Source organism: Panthera onca, chromosome C1 (genome assembly GCF_046562875.1).
Source record: "Panthera onca isolate mPanOnc1 chromosome C1, mPanOnc1 haplotype 2, whole genome shotgun sequence".
NCBI classification, from domain to species: Eukaryota; Metazoa; Chordata; class Mammalia; order Carnivora; family Felidae; genus Panthera; species Panthera onca.
In genome coordinates this window covers 88,451,245-88,467,287 of record NC_138346.1, presented here as the reverse complement: position 1 = coordinate 88,467,287, position 16,043 = coordinate 88,451,245, and the positions used below count along the sequence as shown (strand labels likewise).

The 16,043-nt window shown below is 33.5% G+C and overlaps 1 protein-coding gene and 1 non-coding gene across 4 annotated transcripts in view; one reads left to right on the top strand and one right to left on the bottom strand.

The window, feature by feature from the left end:
- The window catches only part of LRP1B (LDL receptor related protein 1B), a 1,899,539-nt gene that overhangs the window by 1,856,107 nt on the left and 27,389 nt on the right, over positions 1–16,043 (bottom strand). The gene's annotated exons all lie outside the window — the stretch shown is intronic.
- Positions 13,973–14,076, top strand: LOC132674122 (small nucleolar RNA U13). The gene has a single exon (XR_009608432.3). It is a non-coding gene; the product is annotated as a small nucleolar RNA U13 (small nucleolar RNA).

Sequence of the window (16,043 nt, the reverse complement as noted above, 5' to 3'; positions counted from 1 at the left end):
AAATTAAGAATAATACCATGTAATTCTTTTCTGCCTAACAAAGACAAGGAACCACACAGAAAGATAAAGTGTCTACCAAGCTAGATCTTTTGTAAATACCACTGTACTGAATATAGCAGCTTTTCTTAAGCCTAAGAACAGATAATTCTGTTTCAGGCAAGAGATAAGCTCAATTAGCACACAGATAGCAAGCTGTACTTTATAGGAACACTATCTCTTTCTGCCTGAAATGACCTTTTACAAACTCAAGTAGTTTCAAAATTAAGTACTCAGATATTAATTTATTTTTTTCTCATTCTGTCTAAAGAATACATATGTGTATAAAATTCGTTCATGTACACCAAAACCAAATTGTGCGAAACATGAACATTAGTAAGTAACTATTCACATATCAGAAGTAATTCACTAAAGGATTTCCTATAGCTTTCCTTGCAGTTTTGAAACTCACAGCACCTCAACAGTTTAATTTAAGGCTATAGATATAGATATAGATATAGATATAGATATAGATATATAGGTAGACATAACCATTGAATACACACACAAGGCTATAATTTATATATAAAATCATTGAAAAATAACTTCCATAGAACAAAATTCATACATGCCTATTTTCAAATTTTGCATCAAGGATATCAGTTAATACTGCTTGATATCTAAAATTTAAGGATAGGATACCTACATTAGCTATGATTCACAAAAAATATAATTAGGATAATTATCTATTTCTGTTTCAGCAATCAATCCTAAATAAATCTTACCAACTGCATTTAGTCTGTATAAACTATTAGCTGGTTTCAGTACACGGTCTAACTTGAGATGAGCAATGTACTGTAAATGGTATATGAGGAATTAGCATAATTATAATAGCTAATATAAGCCATAGATTTGAGTGAAAACTCTACTAGTTGAGGTGTAGTAAAGTATAATTTAGTAACACCCTCTGATGCTTAGATTTGGATAGTGCTTCAGCCATTAGTTCTTTTAATATTCTTTTAAATCAGGACTCACTCTCAACTCATAAAATTTAGTCACAGATGATCAGAGTCTCTCAATATTTTATTAGCATTTTTAAAACATCAATTTTTGGTGAATTAGTCCTAATAGCATATTTGTTTAATGATTATTTGACTTATACAGAGAAATGCATTGTTACAGTCAAGAAATATTGAGTGTTTTCTATGTTCCAGAAACTTTTTTAGGTACTGGGAATACATTAGTGAACGCAATGGACAAATCCTCAGAGCATGGAGCTTACATTCTTTTAAAGGGAAAAAATGTGCCAGGAAGATAAAAGTATTAGTTATGCAATCAATATTACATTAATTTTTAGCTCTTTCTGCAATTATTTATTGAGAATCTACAATATCCTTGGATAGATACTGTGGAACACACAGGAAATTATAAAATATGGCCTTTCCTAAAAATGTTTGCATATTCATGTATAAGACAGACATAAGTGTAAAACATAAGGAATGGTGAAAATGCATAGATGCAAAATGTCTTGCAACTGAAAAGAAACAAACAAAAAAACTACAAAAATTTCAAAGGATTGAGAAACGCTTTGTGAAAATATTTGATATTTTAATAAATTTGGAAGGGTTGGTATGTGAAGAAAGGGCATTCTATGCTTTGATGCTTTAGAAACAGAATGAGCTCAAACAGACCAGGCCTTATTTTCAAATACTTTGGAAAGAAGGTGGGAAGCATATGACAGGAACATATGGTTCATGGACAAATATGGTCTGAGACAGGGGAAAGAATAGTGAGTTGAGGGGAGATTATAATGCATCTCAAATGTAATAGTTTAGTTGTCACTCTATAGGCAGTGGGGAACCAATAACTATTTTTGAGGAATGTGACATATGCATCTGATTAAGAAAACATAAATGTGAGTTTAACTGACATACAGAAGCCAAGCTTAATCTGTTTAAGCAATTACAATATGTTTGAAAATATATTTTTAAGTCAGTTATCAAATGAATTATCAGTATTATACATTAAGGTTCATATTTATCTAGTAGAGTAATCACCCCTTATCCACAGAAGACATGTTCTAAGACCCCCAGTGGATTCCTGAAACTATCAAAAGTACTGAAACCTCTATATACTACGCTTTTTCCTATGTCTATATACCTATGATAAAGTTTAGTTTACAAATTAGGCACAGTAAGAGATTAACAACAATAACTAATTATAAAATAGAACAATTATAACAATATATAGTACTGTGATAGAAGTTATGTGAATGTGGTCCCTCTCTTTCTTTCTCAAATATCTTATTGTTCCATACTCACCCTTCTTGTGATGATGTGAGGTGATAAAATGTCTACGTGATGAGATGAAGTGAGGTGAATGGTGCAGGCACTGTGATGTAGTGTAAACTGCTAATGACCTTCTAACCACATGGCAGGAGTAGTATCAGCTGCTCCCGGACCGCAGTTCACTGCAGGTAACTGAAACCCCTGAAAGCTAAACCGTGGCCAGAGGAGGACCACCACACTTCTATTTTCAGAAAAAAGGGTTTGGTTCATGATTTGGTTTTTGGTGTGGTGTCTGTTTTTTTCGCTTTTTTGGTTTTGTTTATTTTTTTCTCCGATCTTTCATAATCAGACTTGTTTTATTAGTATATCACACTGGCTTCATCATATATCCAAAATTTTTAGCTGTGAATTACTGTCGCAAAAAAGCAAAGTGCCAGATGTATTTACCATCTTTATGGATAAAGAGAAAATATACAAATATGAACAATTAGCCTTTTTGTATTATATTAAAAGTAAAGCATGAGTTCATTAATCGCTTATTCAAAAAATTGATCTTTGTCAGAAACAAGTCAAAGTTGAATATCATATTTATATATGCCTTTAATTATTTACTTACAAATACCAACTGTACACATGATTCTAAGCCTTGGTTTCCTAAACCTGTAAAGGGTAATAATAGATCAATTTCAAGTTATGAGGATCAGATATGTACTCTTTACCTGTGTTATCTCCAATCCTCAGAACAGCTGTATAATTGAGCTGCGATCACCACCATTTTACAGGTGACAAAACAGGCTCAGGTTTCTGTTCAAGAGCAAAGCCTTTTTGATTTCGAACCCTATACCCTCGTCCCTCTATCATGCTGACTGTACAGCATACAAACTGTACATCACACAAGTTCTGTGGGCACAGAGATGAAAATAATTGTATATAAGAAAGATCATGAGAATTTGATGTTTTAAAAAATACTCAAGACTCCATGTTACAGGAAAGGTATTCAATGTTGGAAACAAAAATACTACAAATAATCTCCCACCAATTATTTCCACATTTTGAACCAAGTGTGTGAATTATTTATACGAATCCTATAGAACTGTAAAACCAGAATATGCAAGTTGACTTAATGAAAAATGAGCTAGCAATACAACGTACTATCCACTTGGTATTCTTGTCCCTAACTTATTCTTAGCCTCTAGAGGAATTTCATCACTTAATTCACTTAAAGTGAATCCACTTAAAGTGGATGTACGGTTTCTAGGCTATTACCACAGTTCATTTGTGTGAAAAATACACTAATATTAGAAGCTAGAGAAATATCAGGATATGGTAAATTTTAAATGATATAAAAATACCTTCCTTAATTTAAAAATAATAATTTTAGTTTTACTCCAACAAGTTTCCCTTAAAGAAAATATATAATTACAATAATTTCATAGATAAGGCCAACAACTCTGTATGGATTTCCTTGAAAATTTCTCCATTGGTTACATTTTATTTTTTTGATTAACCACTAAGTAGATAAAATCTGCTTTCATTACCTGGATTATCTTCTGTAATTACCTGCTCTTTAAGCAAAGAACGAAATAAGAAGATTGTTCATTTTTAAAATGAAGTATAAATGTAATTTCATATTTATCTAACACTTCTATTTTCAGAAGCAAGCTCATTTTTTAGACTTTAGCAAAAGTATTTACATGTTAAGCTAAAATGTTTAAAGAACACTGTGAAGTTGGAAAACACACCATCACCATTTTGCAATGTGATAGGCACTATTAGTGATCCATTTGGATATTGTTCTCTATGTCTCATATAATAAAGAATAAGGTTGGTTTTATTTGTTTTGAACTTTGGAAGTTAGCTAAGAGCTGAAAATGACACTTTTTAAAAGTACATATAAGTCCTCTGAAAATAATGTCCTTGGGAGGGGGGGCGAGAAGCAGCCAAGCTTTCCTTCAAAACCTCTTAGGTATTATGAGAATATTTGGATTTGAGTCTAAAGATCTTAATTCACGATGCAATTCTGCAAGTTAGCTATGAGAATATGGCTTTCTATCTCTATATGAAAGACACTAGCCACTAGCCAATTCACTATCCCTACACTATGCCACCAATGTCCATCTGAGATACTTTTTCTTTCAAATTAGAACTCTGTCTTTATTGAGGAAGAAAACACATTCAGTCCAAAAGGATGAGATGCAATCGGTCTAAGCAAGTTATGACTAGCATGTGTCCCCTTTAAAGAAACTCTCTTCCCAGACTCTCTGACAGCTCGGAATGAGCATGTCACCTAATTGTGACCAATGAAATGTTAGAAGACTATTGGAGAGATTCTAGAAAAAAAATTTGTTCAGTGATAAAATGTCAAAGCTACTCTGAGAAATTCCCTTCTGCCATCCTTTTTTCTTCCTTTATCCTTTCCTCCAGCAGATGAAAAGCAAAAAGATGAAAGTCAACACTGAGGATGGAAGGGAAACTGAATGAAAAGAATGTGGGTCATCACCAAGCCCCAGTACCATCTCTAGACTGATTTCCTCCAGGTGTCTTGTTTTGTGTGTAATTAAATGTCCTTTGCATATGGCATTGTGAATAAGATTAACTGTTATGTGCAACTGGTCTTTGGATCCCCTATGTTTTGAGAAAGTGCCCAATATTTTGGCTGTTACTTAATAAATTCTTAGTAATTGTTTAAAAAATAAGTACTTGCTCTCCGATAACTAAGTCTGAATATTGGGAAAAATGATAGTTTTTGTAGTTTCAGACTTTGATTTTTTTTGGCATTTTAGTATTATAAAAATTATGCATAGTATCTATTTGCTTACCCTGATAATGACACATACTTAGGTACTTTTCTCAGTGTTGTCTTTAAGGTTCATAACTTTGTGAGAAAATACCTTATAAAAATTACTTTTAGAAAATAATAGGGTGGGCACAATTACAAGAAGGAAAGTCCAATGACCTTTGGGTACAGAAGCATAAACAATCATGAAGTGGATTAAAAATGCAATCTGACTCCTCTGAGAGTTGGGACAAATTTGTAAAGTCCTCTGTCTTTTCTGTATAGGAATTTTACAAATTCTATAGCTTCAGGAGGTTTAAACACACAGGCTAGTGAAAAAACAAGTCTATATATGCATAGCTATGTATACAGGAGACGGTAAATACAATTAAGTTTTCCAACAAATATTAACAAACAAGTATGAACAGCAATTTTTAATCTGAATAATTATATGTTCAGTTGTTCTTGTGGATTTCTGGACATACATTGTGTTCCTACCAAAACTATCATAGTTATTTTCTACATTTATTTTGAAAACATGTATAAGGAAATTCAGTTGTAAACTAAACTATGTATACTCTAATAATACTAAAATCACCAAAAAGAACAGAGGCCATTTATATGGACTGTGTGTGGTTGCCCATCTACAAATCCATGTTCCATTGTTCCCATCATCTCCAAATCCTGTCTTACATTTTCATATTCCATAAGGGATAGCTCAAATTTTTCCCTCATCCAAATCAGAACTTCTCTGAATGCCCTCTTCATTTTGTCACTATGTCTACATATTTCCTGCAGTAATCATAACTCACTATTGCTAATTATAATACACATATTATCTTTCCTAGTAGACCATAAACTTCATGAAAACAAGAACAATTTCTCTTTCTCTCTTTCCTCAGTCACTAGTCAGCTGTTTATTAAGTTCCTTGAGAGCAGAATCACTTTTATTGACCCCAGAATGTATGAAATAATACCTTTTGGAAGCCATTACATAAAATTATTCTTCATCCCACTTTGGTATAATAAATCAGGTGCAACGAATGGACAGTTAGTATAGGTCATTCCCTTTTTAAGAACAAGAAGCTCTTGAAAAAAAGGCACGCTATTAAATGTAAAGGTAAAACAAAATATAGCATTGAAAATTTTCTCCTCTTCCCACTGTCACATATCCATTGAATATGTGAATCACAGAACTAGAAAAGCCAGAAAGGCAAGATAGTGAATATAGAAAGGAACTACTGGGGTTAGTAAAGCACAAATCCAGGAAGGTTGTGTGCTTTGTTGTTGTTGTTTTTTTTTAATTTTTTAATGTTTTATTTTATTTTTGAGAGGGGGAGAGAGAGCGTGCAAGCAGGGAGGGGCAGGGAGAGAGGGAGATACAGAATCTGAAGCAGGATCCAAGCTCTGAGCTGTCAGCACAGAGGCCGACAAGGGGCTCCACCCCACAGACCACGAGATCATGACCTGAGCCAAAGTCGGATGCTTAACCAACCGAGCCACGTAGGTGCCCTGGAAGGTATGTGCTTTATGATGCATGCTGGTAGTGCAGGGGTGTGGGGAAAACTAACCCTGTATTTTGGCCAGATGAAAGACAGAACATGTTTGGAGAGTTTAGCACAAGAAAGGAGACAGAGTTACAGAGCAGGTGTCATGCAAGTAATTACTTTCTACAAAGGAAGCAGGAAGCATTTGAAAGTGACTCTCAAGAAGATATGGTGCAGGCAAGGCAATTCTTTTATAATTTCTTAAGAAACAGGTATTATTTAAAGCTTTTCAATAATTTTTGGCTGCCTGGCTGGTGTCTCCTTGATTATGACTTCATGCTTAAAGTTGGCTTCACTGTTGAGCCCAGCTTTATCTGGGGCCCACAAAGATAAACTAAAGTTTAAGATGGTCACAGAATATGCAAGATTGACATTATGAGGGACCACTTGACCTTGTGCTGTTGTAAAATACTAAATTGTACTTAAGCAACAGGACTGTTAGCAAAAAGAATCATCAGTCCAACAGGCATAGAAAGTAAATTCAAAATATATCATTCAGCCTGCTTATTTTAGGCTACAATATTACTAGTTAATATTATATTATTAGTTTAGAATAAATTAATACAAAATATACTACAATTTAAAGTGAATAAGTTGCCTTGCAATGCCAGAATTTGGGGATTCTATAAGTGAATAGATAATTGAATACAGAAGAGAATAGTTCAGGAAGGAATTTAATAAAGATTTCATGGGAAGTCATGTTTTTTCTACCTTATTTACACCTAAATGCCACTAACGTGCAGTGAATATTTGTAGAATTTACGTGAATTGACCCAATTAGCCACACTTTAGGTACTACAGTTAGGTAAGCAATGTGTTAATTTCAAATTGTAAAATGTTGACTAAAATGGGAAAAGAGTCTTCTGTTCAGAGCAAACAACAAAAAAATAGATGCCATATGAATATATAAAAAGTCTTTTTTAAAATCGGCAGATGGACCCCTATATTTTAGAACTTACTTGCAATGGGATGTGTATATGTTTTTAGAAAGATGTGAAGCAATGCACAGGAGTATAAGTTACCAAATGTATATTATGCTATAGCATCCTCTTTAGCACCTCACAGTTAAAAAAAAAATCCCTTAATAAGAACCTGTGATATGCTGCTATTGTAGGGTAAATTGATTTCAAGGGAGTAAGTAGTTCAATAGACTCCATAGTTTATAGTTCCCTAATATTCATTAAGTACTTAAAATATCTAGTATAGTATACAAACAACCATTTAACTGCAGCATGTGTATGTCTGTATCCTTTAATTAAAATTTTTGTTTCATCATATTTAAGAACAAAGCAACAACTAAGGTGACCATACAAATGAGTCAGATGTAACCAATGACTTAAACATTCTGGAAGTTCTCATAGGGGTATTACAGGTCTTAGTTAATTACAATCTCCAGGCATGAAACTGTACTCCAGTGGGTTTTAGGTTATTCAGTTTCCAAATGAACCCCTTCTAAAATCAGAAAATACCTCCTTCTATCTATGTGCATTTTTTCTTTGAAATGGAAAGGAGCTTAGCTAATGCCAACATTTATTTTTTGTTTGTTTCAAGTTTTTATTTAATTCTAGTTAGCATATAGTGTAATATTGGTTTTAGGACTACAATTCAGCGATTCATCACTTACATATAACACCCAGTGCTCATCACAAGTGCCCTCCTTAATACCAATCACCCATTTAAGCCCATCCCCCACTGACCTCCCCTCCATCAACCATCAATTTGTTCTCTATAGTTAAGAGTTTCTTATGATTTGTCTCCATCTCTTTTTTTCCACCCTTCACATATGTTCATCTGTTTTGTTTCTTAAATTCCACATGTGAGTGATATCATATGGTATTTGTCTCTCTGACTTATTTAGCTTAGCATAATATACTCTACTTCCATATTTGATATTTAATGTATTAATTTGATATTTAATGTATTAATGTCACATCTTCAACTCTGTGTTTGATCATTTTTACAAGTACATTAGAAAATAGGTGTGTTGGCTTGCGAAGGGGTTGTTTTGTTTTGTTTATAAAATAGATGTCTGTTGCTAAACTATTGCATGTAGCACCTCTTGATTAGAATCCAACTCCAAGATTGCTTCTTGGCCTTTTGGCTAAAATCAAGTGTAGAATCCAACTCCAAGAAACAGGGAGACATTACTATGTCAAGCACTTAGGATCCAATACAAAATTACTTTGGGGTTCCATTCAATGCCTGGTAAATAGTCATATATAACAGCAATTGTGAAAACCATGGTGACAGTAACTAGAATTCAGCGTAGATGCCAGATCTTAGTCTACTTAACTATCCTTTCTGTGCTAGACTTATTTCTTATAAATCCAAATAAATAACACTTGTATTATACTTACCTTCCCTTTTGGAAAAGTTGACAGAACTCTATAGACTGCTTTTATTGAGTTCTAGTCATACTGTCCTGTATGAGAGGGCAGGGACACTGTCAATTATATTTTATGCAAAAGATAATATGGGAGAAATTTACCAATTTTCTGGGATAGTAATGGACTAATCGAAAAACATAACCTTGTTCTGTATCACACTAGGACAAGATATCAGAGAGTGTTTACTCAGAAAATAATCTCACTTAGGAGATTTAAGTAGAGCACAGGGAAAGTGGAATGTTGAGACATAATTTGACAAGCAAGGCAAAGCAATAACTTTCATTATTCACATGACCCCCAAATAATGTGTACTCTATAAAGGTCCTTTTGTACCAATTCTGATCTTATATGATATTAATTATGCCTGTGACCAATTACCTTTATGGTATAATCCTTTTGTTCCAATAAATGAACCATAAGCCTCATACTGTGATGGGAGAGAAGTCCCTGACCATAGAATTCAGTACCTGATTCCTGGCTATGAAACTAAACGTATTAAACTAATTTACTCTTAGATGTAAGAGCTCTATGTTACTATTCCACAGAGTGAAGTCACATAAGGCAGCAGATGTAAAGTCTTTTTAAAAAAATTTGGTGGAGTGACAATGCAATCATTGATCATTATAATTTCTTACGTGCATGTTTATTTATTTATTTATTTTAATTTTTTTTCAACGTTTTTTATTTATTTTTGGGACAGAGAGAGACAGAGCATGAACGGGGGAGGGGCAGAGAGAGAGGGAGACACAGAATCGTAAACAGGCTCCAGGCTCCGAGCCATCAGCCCAGAGCCCGACGCGGGGCTCGAACTCACGGACCACGAGATCGTGACCTGGCTGAAGTCGGACGCTTAACCGACTGCGCCACCCAGGCGACCCTCTTACGTGCATGTTTAGGCAGACCATTAGATTATCCTAATCCATAGCCTGCTGTGATTATCACTATAAAAATCTTTTCCCAAAAATCTTGCTGTATCTATTTTGCCTAATACAAAGCTGGAACTTCTCAAGCTAGCACTTCTTGTACCAGAATGTAACACTGTGAGGGAAGAGATGCTCTCTTATTCATAGTGTCAAACAGGACCTATTTTATAGGAAAACCTACAAACATATCTATTTGAAAAAATAATTAGTGCGAACTTAACTTCTTTTTGAAGCTCTTCATTCTCCTTAAAATGATGTGGCTCCACGATGTTTCACGCAAATGCTTTTGACCCATTTCAAACATGAGCGAGGCATTTGAGCTCATTCATATTTATAAAGAAAGCATCACATTTTATTCTGCAATGTACCACGTGTGCAAAAAGGAAGACAACAGTTTAATTTCACATAATATTTGGACTTGGGGATCAGCAATTAACGTTTGAAAGACAGATTACTGATTTGAAAAATTATTTGGAAAATCATATCTGGTATTTTTCAATTTTAAAGTTACTGAATGTAGAGCCAAATAGATCTCCACATTTCAAAACTTAAGTAAGCTAGTATGCATTTTGAAGGACATCAAAATGATTTAATGTCAGCGTACACAGAGCTATCTATTGAAAAAAAATATGCTACAAAAAGAAAGTACATTTTTAAACCATACAATTACCATTAAATTAAGAAGTTAGTTGTTTGAAGTTGGCTCTGTAAATCTTTATGAAGATTCTATATTACCATTTTGAAGAACTCAAATGTGGCATTCAGGATAAAGGAGACATCATGTACAAATGTAAATAATGTAACAACAACAGATTGAGTTTTTGTACTTCTTGTTCTCTTTACAATCTTGTCATGAGAATAAATCACATGGTGTAACTTTTTCTTTTTACAAGTCCCTGAAAATGGAGCATCAAAGTCTAATATTTTTCCTTGCCTAAGCTCTCTACATTTTAATGTTTTGCAAGAACAAGTACAAGCTATAAAAAAATCTTGCTCTCTCACACAGTCCTCTAAGATTATCAGCAAACCAAGAGAACATAGATATTCTCCTTCTGCCTATATTCCTCTACCCCACTATATTAACTCCAACCTGGCAAAGGGAAAGAAAGAAGGAAATTTTCTTGAGGTCAGATCTAGAAAATGTGCTTCTTCTTCTTTGATGCTCTGTAACAGAATAATTCCATTTGTAAACATTTAGGAAAAATGTTTCCAATAGTTCAACATGCATTGATGAATTTTAAAAAATATTTGAATTACTGACAATATTCCATAGGGTTAAGAATTACTTAGAAGTAGATATTACAGGAAACTGGCCCATCTGAGTACTCTTAAAATGGTTATTTAATTTATTTTCAGTTTAGAGAACATGTTTTACTGCTATCATAAAAACACTCAAATATGTATTCATTTTCGGGTTTTAAGACCCCATTGTAAGATTAAACACAGAACAAACAAAATTTGAATTATACAGTTAAAAAGGCTAAATTGTCTTTAACAGGGACAAAGTTAGTGAAAGAAAGAAAAAAAATGCTCTTTACATTATTATCACTCATAGAAGTAGAGCTAGACTAAATAGATGAATAACATATTGAAAGAAATTATAGAATCAACCTTGAGGTGAAGTCAACCTTAATTTACTTGGGGCCTCATATTATTCTCAGCAATCTAAATGGACTAAGTCATGGCTAAATGAGAAAACAAAATAGAAATGTACTCCAAGCTGCACAACTGATAATTTTCAAAAGACACATAATTTGAAAAGTTGGAATTCACTTTTGTTAATTCAAGTAGATCTTCCTTAATTAGAACTCACTTTTCTCCTCTAAACATAGTGTTGACTCTTGCCATATGGATGATTGTTTAATAAATGTACAGGCAACTAGCTCTCATGCAATAACTTAGTGTATTTCTGCCTGGAAACATTATTCATATAGAATAAAAATGAGAATACCACAAGCTGATATCCAGTACATAATATACAATCACTGTAATCCTCTGTCATATGCCACAATCCATAATGGTGGAAAACTCATATTCAACAGTGATGCATGTGCAAAACCAGATTAAACAGGGTTCCTTGATCTTACTGAGATATTTAATCTACATTTTCCCTTTAATGGCCACCATCCCAGTGGGCTTTACCTTCAAAGGGTTTATAATCTAATTGGCAACAGCATTTTAGAATGATGACTATAAGGCAAGTATAGTTCAATAAGGCAATAAAACCCATTTTATTCTAAAGCCCATATTTAACAGAATAGGCAGATATGATTATAATATTAACATGATTTGGAGGATAAAATATTTTCTGCTTAAATCTCAAACAGAAATTTAACAATTAGTTGATAGTTTAAAGACAGGCAATCTATGATTTCTAGATTTCCTTAGCAAGTTTATTTATTCCGTGTGTATAAACACCTTTCATGCTATTTTTTTTTAATTTTTGAAATGTTTTTGTTTATTTTTGAGAGGCAGAGAGACAGAGCGTGAGCAGGGGAGGGGCAGAAAGAGGGAGACACAGAATATGAAGCTGGTTCCAGGCTCTGAGTTATCAGCACAGAGCCCAATATGGGGCTTGAACCCATGAACCATGAGACCATGACCCGAGGTTAAGTCGGATGCTTAACTGACTGAGCCACCCAGGTGCCTCCCTTCCATGCTATTTTGAGTATTAACAATCCCAAATCAAACTGACATTCATTGGGATTTTCTGACACTAAATTATATTGGCAAATTGCATTGGCTAGACCAAATTCTTCTCTTAGCTTTAGATCTTAAATAGTACTATTGTGCTAATAAGCACCTTTCTTCAATTTTCAAAATAATTAGTTCCCTAAGTGGTTTATTTCAGATAAAAGAATAATACACTATCCCCACAGAATTTGTTCTGTTTCTAAATGATTTAAAATTCTAAATTTGCCATAGCATTTAAGTTCAATAGTAAAAGTGCGTCAATGATTGCAAAGTTTCTATGGCAACAACCTCATTATACCACCAGTCCCGAGATAGTAACCTGGATTATAAGTGTTAGAGAGATGTCAATTATCATGAAGTCTGGTGAACAAGAGAACTAATGCAGTCTACATTAAAAAAAAATGTTGACTTTAATTTCATAAACAATGCAAATGAGTACAATGTTACCCCCAGTGATTAAGACTGAGATTTTCTACATTTGTAGACATTATGTCTCCTTGTAGAGAACTTTGTATTTTTTTAGACTAGATTTAAGGACACTTGGTTTTATGTTACCTATCTAAAATTGGATCTACCTATGAAAACCTTGAAGGAAGTTTACTGTCTGTTTACATCATCACTTTGCCTTAAGATATCAGGCAACCTAGGCATCTCACTGAAGTGCTTACAGAACACAGATGCTCTGTAAAGTAACCATTACTTCAGCCAAAAATATATTAGCATCAACATTGCTCTATCAACAAACATCATTCCATGGAGAAAGACAACACCGACATCCAGAGTCCATTTCCAAAGTGAATACTAGCTTTTTAGAGACTAACATCTGCTGTGCCCTCATGCTCCAGCTGCTATGGAAAGCAGATTTTCAAAAGTAAATCTGCCCCATTCATTTCGTCCAGGAAGTGGGCATTCAGCAATTGAAATCTATTAATTCTTATTTGTGATTCATTTTAAAGCTATGATTTAGAAAGTTTAATTGACAGAAATAATGAAGAACTACAATACATTTTGGAGACTGCATTACATTTTAAAACAAGTGAAGATAATTGTAAGTGAAAAATGAAAGAAAACTGCATACCTCAGTAAATGAGTCATTAACCTCTCACCTTGTAAACCAGAAAAGAAATCTTGATGGTAATAACCAAGCTGCTTTAATGATTCTGCAACATAATTATAAAATTAAACTGATAGTTTGAGATGGTTTGGGTCCTTTGTAAGTGATTTCCAATTTAGCCTTCCTCTTATAAAGACTCACTCACTGTCCCACCACCACACATTTCTTCTTTACTTTTGCTTTGAGGACAGTGGGACTCAAGGGTGAAAGGAGAGAGGAAGAGAGGAGGGAAGAGATAGGAAATTACTAATAAGAGTAAATCGCAGGATCCTTTTACAGTTCATAAGCGTGAAGATTGGGTGTTCACGCTGTTGTGTGACATGTGCTTCCCTCAAACCTTGTTATGACCTCGGCACATTACCCATCTGATGTGAACTTGGGAAAAAAAAGTAATTTCCATAGGTAAACTTATTTTAAAATTATTCTTACCCTATTTGAACTAAATAGGTTTAAAAAAATTTTTTGGGGGTGGTTTGGGGAGGGCACCTGGCTTATGAACTTGGGAAGGGAAGTGGGTGAGCTAATGGGCTGCAGGATTTGTATTTAAAGGTATAAAGGGGCAGTGTAGTCTGATTCATTTTCAAACAGTGGTGACTGCTTCGGTGATGTGGACAGCCAGGCTAGATCTCCTCAGAAGTAGGCTGGCAACTGGACCTTCTCAAATGTCACTTCATATTCATTCACTAAGGAACATAAGTCATTCCTTTGGGAGAAGTCTAGGTAACATCTAAGTTACATAGGTTATCTACATGATTTAAATTGAAATTGCCACATTTGTATTTCATAAAATTGGAATACACAACATGTTAGCATGTCTATCTCTGCATATGTTACACACATTTTGATATAAAGCATATGTTAGACATAGTCTCATATATACTCAAATATAAAACCTGTTTTATATATATAATATATGTCAGTATGTGTGTGTGTGTGTGTGTGTGTGTGTGTGTGTGTGTGTGTGTATATACTGTGGATAAACCGTGGATGATTCTTCTGGTCCTAAAGAACCCAAATGAAGCTATTCTTTAATGTAGGCATAAATAGCAGACTTTCTATTGGTGCTATTAAGAAAACTATTTTTAAATATTTCTCTTAGAGTTACTTTTAGACACAGCCTATCACTTAAAATCTGTTCCAAAATTTAAACATCAAAACCAGAGTAACAAGTTTAATCTATCACTTCATTCACAAATCTGACCTCTATAAGTCTTTTGATTATGCCAAAAAAATCAAATTTACACTTTAGAAATCAAGATTTGAAAGCATTGAGTTTAAAAGAAAATGCCATAGGCTTTTAATGCAATTCCAAAATAAGAATTCCCAAAATGTTTTTAGTGCATACATAAGCCATTATTAGAAAAAGTTTTTAGTCTCCCATGGGGTTCTAGCTAGTATATATTGAGAAAAACACATTTCTTTTATTTTTGAGATGTTTGTTAAAAAGCAAAACTCTGATAATGCTCTATTGTTGTAACATTATATTTTATTCTATATTAATTTAGTTTCTCTAGAAAGCTACATTGTGATATCATAGTTAAAAAAACAAAGACCTTGGAGATTGAAAGATTTAACATCTAGACTTTGTGGAACTTTGATACTTGCTGTTTGTTGGACTTAGTGTGAGTCTAAATTTCCTTCTGTATAAAATGACAGCTGATATTTTTACATGATATTTTACATGATATTTTTACAATCATGTAAATCATACTAAATCATTTTAGTATGTAAAAAATGTATCTTAAGGCCTACAGCAGTGTCTTAAGACAGTAGCCATGTGCATTCTTATAGCCACATGGCATTGTGAACCATTCTGTACCCTGATTATAAATCTCCAACTTGCCCTAATTGTCTAAAAATGGCATCAAAAGGAAAACATGAATAGTACTCCGGGATACTTCATTCTCATTAAACTAGAGTTTACTTCAGACAAATTCACTTAACAAGATCTGGTAGCCATGCCTATAGAGCCAAAAATCAGGACGAGCATTCTTGGTAGGAAGAATACAACTGGTGTTATAAATATTTTGAAAGCATTCAAAAGTAATCACATTGATTGTATCATTATAATTACTTAAAGGAAGTGCTGGTTATAAATAAAATTTATGCTGATAATAAAATTCAAAAAGCAAATCTTTTGTAATGAAACTCATGTCACAAAATTGGACCACAAAAGATATAGAAAATAGAGAAAGATATTTTATATAAATGGAAAAGAGGACTCCCTGAATGTATTTTATGTATTTTTAATTAGGTGTAATGGAAAACCTGATAATCATACCCAAATAAGAAAATATTAGCAAACACTGAAATATACATGTTTTAAAAGTTAAAACTC